The sequence below is a fragment of the Delphinapterus leucas genome, chromosome 20 (assembly GCF_059928025.1).
Source record: "Delphinapterus leucas isolate spDelLeu-1000000601 "Yukka" chromosome 20, BTC_Dleu_Yukka2, whole genome shotgun sequence".
NCBI lineage: Eukaryota > Metazoa > Chordata > Mammalia > Artiodactyla > Monodontidae > Delphinapterus > Delphinapterus leucas.
The window spans coordinates 1187331-1194049 of record NC_143148.1 but is presented as its reverse complement, the minus strand read 5'-3'; the positions used below and the strand labels follow the sequence as shown (position 1 = coordinate 1194049).

The 6719-nt window shown below is 47.5% G+C and overlaps 1 long non-coding RNA gene across 1 annotated transcript in view; it reads left to right on the top strand.

The window, feature by feature from the left end:
- Positions 1–6719, top strand: part of LOC111170093 (uncharacterized) — a 50278-nt gene that overhangs the window by 26159 nt on the left and 17400 nt on the right. The window lies entirely within an intron of this gene.

Here is a 6719-nt window from a genome sequence, read left to right as displayed (position 1 = left end):
GGGCAGGGCAGGGCTTTGGCTTTGGCTTTGGGAAGATGCAGAGCTGCATCCACATGGAGGTTAGCTAGGTTTCCTCTAGACCCGCTGGGACATCTGGCCTGCTAGGGAAAGGTGAGGAAATGGCGGGGCGGGGGGATGTTTCCTGACAGGCTGCTGGTCGGGGTTACCGGGGGCAGGGAGGTCTGTCTCAGAGGCCCCAGCAGAGGAAAAATGGGGAGGAATATGGTGACTTTTAGTCTTGTGTGGGGTGGGGAAGGAGTCCAGTGTCCTCTTTTAGGGTCATGATGTTCCATATTCTAGGTCTTTTCTTTGTTGTTCGGGCGACTGTCCTTTCTTTCACTGCTCTAGGTCCCTAGCAGCTTTTGTCTTCAGCTAACACACCAGAGATGTGCGTGTTCTTGCTGGGGTCTCTCGACTATTCCTTACAGACCAATGGGTTTATTTCTGGGAGATCCTTTGAGTCCCATTCATCTCGGCATACCTCCTTGTGCCAGCTTCACTGTGTTTCATTTCTTGGGGTTCTGTTCAGAACATTTGAAAGTGGAAGGTCTGAGCCTTCTATCTTGAGGTTTTCATTTTTTAAATAATTCTGTTAAGCTGTGGGGTCCATTGACATTCCATATTTTGGGGTGTCCTGTTCTGCTCCCCTTTGCTGAGGCACACATGTATTGAAGACCTCTTGATTCCTTTAAGGTGTAGACAGTATGAGTGGAGCTTCTGTGCAAAACATTGTTTTTCTTTTGGTTTGGTTACAGGTTTTCAAATCGATAGTGTGAATGCTGGGAGACCCGCCTGGTGGTGCGCAGGTGTTAGACTGTTTGGGCTTTGGCAAATGGTACCCAGTGGTGTCCCTACGGACTGTTATATGGGTTTCATCAGCAAGAAAGAGTGGCTGTTGTTCCCCATCCTCCAGTGATGGGTATCGTCATTTTGGGAGGAGGTTAGCAGGACTCAGAGGTGTGTAGAGCTGTCTTGTGGTTGTAAGCTTGCATTCCTCGTAAGGCCCGATCTGGATCATATTTCTGTCCACTTTTACGTATTATCTGTATATCTTCATTGGCCCGGTGTCTCTTCAGATCTTGACTTACCTTGAATGGAGCTGTTTGTTTTCTAGTTCTTTGTCTACTCTGAGGAAAAATTCTTTATCCGATCTGTGTTTGGCAAATACGTTTTTTCTTCCAGTCTGTGGCTTGTTTTCTGGCTTTTGGCATAAGGTATTTCAGCATGGAGAAATTTTCACTTAATAAAGTAATTGTTAGATTTTGTTTCCTTTCGTGTGAGGGCTCTTCATGATGTGTGTTGAAAGTCACAGCTCAAGATGGACATGACGAGACCCATTGCCGTGTTGATATTCTCCTCTGTGATCCTCTGTAATTTTTTATGGTTTCGTATATGTTCAATTTGCCTGCAGACAATTTGGAGTGACTTTCAGTGCGAGTCATAAAGTCTGTGCCTACATTCGTTTCACGGCACGTGGTTCCTAACTGTGCTATGATTAGGGTTCCAGAAGTCCTGGGATATTGGCCTCCGTCCCTTGGAACCTGGAGAGTGTGGTGCATTGAGCGGGACTGCCTGCAAAAAATTCAGCCTCCGCTGTAGTGGGAGTGGGTGCCCCCTGCATTTTCCCAGTTGGCCAGCAGAGGGTGACAAACCAGCCTCCCTCACCAGTGCGGGATCTTCCTCTTCTGCCCAGAGGCTTGGCCTTGTGCACAGCTCACAGGCGCTAGGTCTCTCCAGGGCAGGGCAGGGCTTTGGCTTTGGCTTTGGGAAGATGCAGAGCTGCATCCACATGGAGGTTAGCTAGGTTTCCTCTAGACCTGCTGGGACGTCTGGCCTGCTAGGGAAAGGTGAGGAAATGGCGGGGCGGGGGGATGTTTCCTGACAGGCTGCTGGTCGGGGTTACCGGGGGCAGGGAGGCCCGTCTCAGAGGCCCCAGCAGAGGAAAAATGGGGAGGAATATTGTGACTTTCAGTCTTGTGTGGGGTGGGGAAGGAGTCCAGTGTCCTCTTTTAGGGTCATGATGTTCCATATTCTAGGTCTTTTCTTTGTTGTTCGGGTGACTGTCCTTTCTTTCACTGCTCTAGGTCCCTAGCAGCTTTTGTCTTCAGCTAACACACCAGAGATGTGCGTGTTCTTGCTGGGGTCTCTCGACTATTCCTTACAGACCAATGGGTTTATTTCTGGGAGATCCTTTGAGTCCCATTCATCTCGGCATACCTCCTTGTGCCAGCTTCACTGTGTTTCATTTCTTGGGGTTCTGTTCAGAACATTTGAAAGTGGGAGGTCTGAGCCTTCTATCTTGAGGTTTTCATTTTTTAAATAATTCTGTTAAGCTGTGAGGTCCATTGACATTCCATATTTTGGGGTGTCCTGTTCTGCTCCCCTTTGCTGAGGCACACATGTATTGAAGACCTCTTGATTCCTTTAAGGTGTAGACAGTATGAGTGGAGCTTCTGTGCAAAACATTGTTTTTCTTTTGGTTTGGTTACAGGTTTTCAAATCGATAGTGTGAATGCTGGGAGACCCGCCTGGTGGTGCGCAGGTGTTAGACTGTTTGGGCTTTGGCAAATGGTACCCAGTGGTGTCCCTACGGACTGTTATATGGGTTTCATCAGCAAGAAAGAGTGGCTGTTGTTCCCCATCCTCCAGTGATGGGTATCGTCATTTTGGGAGGAGGTTAGCAGGACTCAGAGGTGTGTAGAGCTGTCTTGTGGTTGTAAGCTTGCATTCCTCGTAAGGCCCGATCTGGATCATATTTCTGTCCACTTTTACGTATTATCTGTATATCTTCATTGGCCCGGTGTCTCTTCAGATCTTGACTTACCTTGAATGGAGCTGTTTGTTTTCTAGTTCTTTGTCTACTCTGAGGAAAAATTCTTTATCCGATCTGTGTTTGGCAAATACGTTTTTTCTTCCAGTCTGTGGCTTGTTTTCTGGCTTTTGGCATAAGGTATTTCAGCATGGAGAAATTTTCACTTAATAAAGTAATTGTTAGATTTTGTTTCCTTTCGTGTGAGGGCTCTTCATGATGTGTGTTGAAAGTCACAGCTCAAGATGGACATGACGAGACCCATTGCCGTGTTGATATTCTCCTCTGTGATCCTCTGTAATTTTTTATGGTTTCGTATATGTTCAATTTGCCTGCAGACAATTTGGAGTGACTTTCAGTGCGAGTCATAAAGTCTGTGCCTACATTCGTTTCACGGCACGTGGTTCCTAACTGTGCTATGATTAGGGTTCCAGAAGTCCTGGGATATTGGCCTCCGTCCCTTGGAACCTGGAGAGTGTGGTGCATTGAGCGGGACTGCCTGCAAAAAATTCAGCCTCCGCTGTAGTGGGAGTGGGTGCCCCCTGCATTTTCCCAGTTGGCCAGCAGAGGGTGACAAACCAGCCTCCCTCACCAGTGCGGGATCTTCCTCTTCTGCCCAGAGGCTTGGCCTTGTGCACAGCTCACAGGCGCTAGGTCTCTCCAGGGCAGGGCAGGGCTTTGGCTTTGGCTTTGGGAAGATGCAGAGCTGCATCCACATGGAGGTTAGCTAGGTTTCCTCTAGACCTGCTGGGACGTCTGGCCTGCTAGGGAAAGGTGAGGAAATGGCGGGGCGGGGGAATGTTTCCTGACAGGCTGCTGGTCGGGGTTACCGGGGGCAGGGAGGCCTGTCTCAGAGGCCCCAGCAGAGGAAAAATGGGGAGGAATATTGTGACTTTCAGTCTTGTGTGGGGTGGGGAAGGAGTCCAGTGTCCTCTTTTAGGGTCATGATGTTCCATATTCTAGGTCTTTTCTTTGTTGTTCGGGTGACTGTCCTTTCTTTCACTGCTCTAGGTCCCTAGCAGCTTTTGTCTTCAGCTAACACACCAGAGATGTGCGTGTTCTTGCTGGGGTCTCTCGACTATTCCTTACAGACCAATGGGTTTATTTCTGGGAGATCCTTTGAGTCCCATTCATCTCGGCATACCTCCTTGTGCCAGCTTCACTGTGTTTCATTTCTTGGGGTTCTGTTCAGAACATTTGAAAGTGGGAGGTCTGAGCCTTCTATCTTGAGGTTTTCATTTTTTAAATAATTCTGTTAAGCTGTGGGGTCCATTGACATTCCATATTTTGGGGTGTCCTGTTCTGCTCCCCTTTGCTGAGGCACACATGTATTGAAGACCTCTTGATTCCTTTAAGGTGTAGACAGTATGAGTGGAGCTTCTGTGCAAAACATTGTTTTTCTTTTGGTTTGGTTACAGGTTTTCAAATCGATAGTGTGAATGCTGGGAGACCCGCCTGGTGGTGCGCAGGTGTTAGACTGTTTGGGCTTTGGCAAATGGTACCCAGTGGTGTCCCTACGGACTGTTATATGGGTTTCATCAGCAAGAAAGAGTGGCTGTTGTTCCCCATCCTCCAGTGATGGGTATCGTCATTTTGGGAGGAGGTTAGCAGGACTCAGAGGTGTGTAGAGCTGTCTTGTGGTTGTAAGCTTGCATTCCTCGTAAGGCCCGATCTGGATCATATTTCTGTCCACTTTTACGTATTATCTGTATATCTTCATTGGCCCGGTGTCTCTTCAGATCTTGACTTACCTTGAATGGAGCTGTTTGTTTTCTAGTTCTTTGTCTACTCTGAGGAAAAATTCTTTATCCGATCTGTGTTTGGCAAATACGTTTTTTCTTCCAGTCTGTGGCTTGTTTTCTGGCTTTTGGCATAAGGTATTTCAGCATGGAGAAATTTTCACTTAATAAAGTAATTGTTAGATTTTGTTTCCTTTCGTGTGAGGGCTCTTCATGATGTGTGTTGAAAGTCACAGCTCAAGATGGACATGACGAGACCCATTGCCGTGTTGATATTCTCCTCTGTGATCCTCTGTAATTTTTTATGGTTTCGTATATGTTCAATTTGCCTGCAGACAATTTGGAGTGACTTTCAGTGCGAGTCATAAAGTCTGTGCCTACATTCGTTTCACGGCACGTGGTTCCTAACTGTGCTATGATTAGGGTTCCAGAAGTCCTGGGATATTGGCCTCCGTCCCTTGGAACCTGGAGAGTGTGGTGCATTGAGCGGGACTGCCTGCAAAAAATTCAGCCTCCGCTGTAGTGGGAGTGGGTGCCCCCTGCATTTTCCCAGTTGGCCAGCAGAGGGTGACAAACCAGCCTCTCTCACCCGTGCGGGATCTTCCTCTTCTGCCCAGAGGCTTGGACTTGTGCACAGCTCACAGGCGCTACGTCTCTCCAGGGCAGGGCAGGGCTTTGGCTTTGAGAAGATGCAGAGCTGCATCCACATGGAGGTTAGCTAGGTTTCCTCTAGACCTGCTGGGACGTCTGGCCTGCTAGGGAAAGGTGAGGAAATGGCGGGGCGGGGGAATGTTTCCTGACAGGCTGCTGGTCGGGGTTACCGGGGGCAGGGAGGCCCGTCTCAGAGGCCCCAGCAGAGGAAAAATGGGGAGGAATATTGTGACTTTTAGTCTTGTGTGGGGTGGGGAAGGAGTCCAGTGTCCTCTTTTAGGGTCATGATGTTCCATATTCTAGGTCTTTTCTTTGTTGTTCGGGTGACTGTCCTTTCTTTCACTGCTCTAGGTCCCTAGCAGCTTTTGTCTTCAGCTAACACACCAGAGATGTGCGTGTTCTTGCTGGGGTCTCTCGACTATTCCTTACAGACCAATGGGTTTATTTCTGGGAGATCCTTTGAGTCCCATTCATCTCGGCATACCTCCTTGTGCCAGCTTCACTGTGTTTCATTTCTTGGGGTTCTGTTCAGAACATTTGAAAGTGGGAGGTCTGAGCCTTCTATCTTGAGGTTTCCATTTTTTAAATAATTCTGTTAAGCTGTGGGGTCCATTGACATTCCATATTTTGGGGTGTCCTGTTCTGCTCCCCTTTGCTGAGGCACACATGTATTGAAGACCTCTTGATTCCTTTAAGGTGTAGACAGTATGAGTGGAGCTTCTGTGCAAAACATTGTTTTTCTTTTGGTTTGGTTACAGGTTTTCAAATCGATAGTGTGAATGCTGGGAGACCCGCCTGGTGGTGCGCAGGTGTTAGACTGTTTGGGCTTTGGCAAATGGTACCCAGTTGTGTCCCTACGGACTGTTATATGGGTTTCATCAGCAAGAAAGAGTGGCTGTTGTTCCCCATCCTCCAGTGATGGGTATCGTCATTTTGGGAGGAGGTTAGCAGGACTCAGAGGTGTGTAGTGCTGTCTTGTGGTTGTAAGTTTGCATTCCTCGTAAGGCCCGGTCTGGATCATATTTCTGTCCACTTTTACGTATTATCTGTATATCTTCATTGGCCCGGTGTCTCTTCAGATCTTGACTTACCTTGAATGGAGCTGTTTGTTTTCTAGTTCTTTGTCTACTCTGAGGAAAAATTCTTTATCCGTTCTGTGTTTGGCAAATACGTTTTTTCTTCCAGTCTGTGGCTTGTTTTCTGGCTTTTGGCATAAGGTATTTCAGCATGGAGAAATTTTCACTTAATAAAGTAATTGTTAGATTTTGTTTCCTTTCGTGTGAGGGCTCTTCATGATGTGTGTTGAAAGTCACAGCTCAAGATGGACATGACGAGACCCATTGCCGTGTTGATATTCTCCTCTGTGATCCTCTGTAATTTTTTATGGTTTCGTATATGTTCAATTTGCCTGCAGACAATTTGGAGTGACTTTCAGTGCGAGTCATAAAGTCTGTGCCTACATTCGTTTCACAGCACGTGGTTCCTAACTGTGCTATGATTAGGGTTCCAGAAGTCCAGGG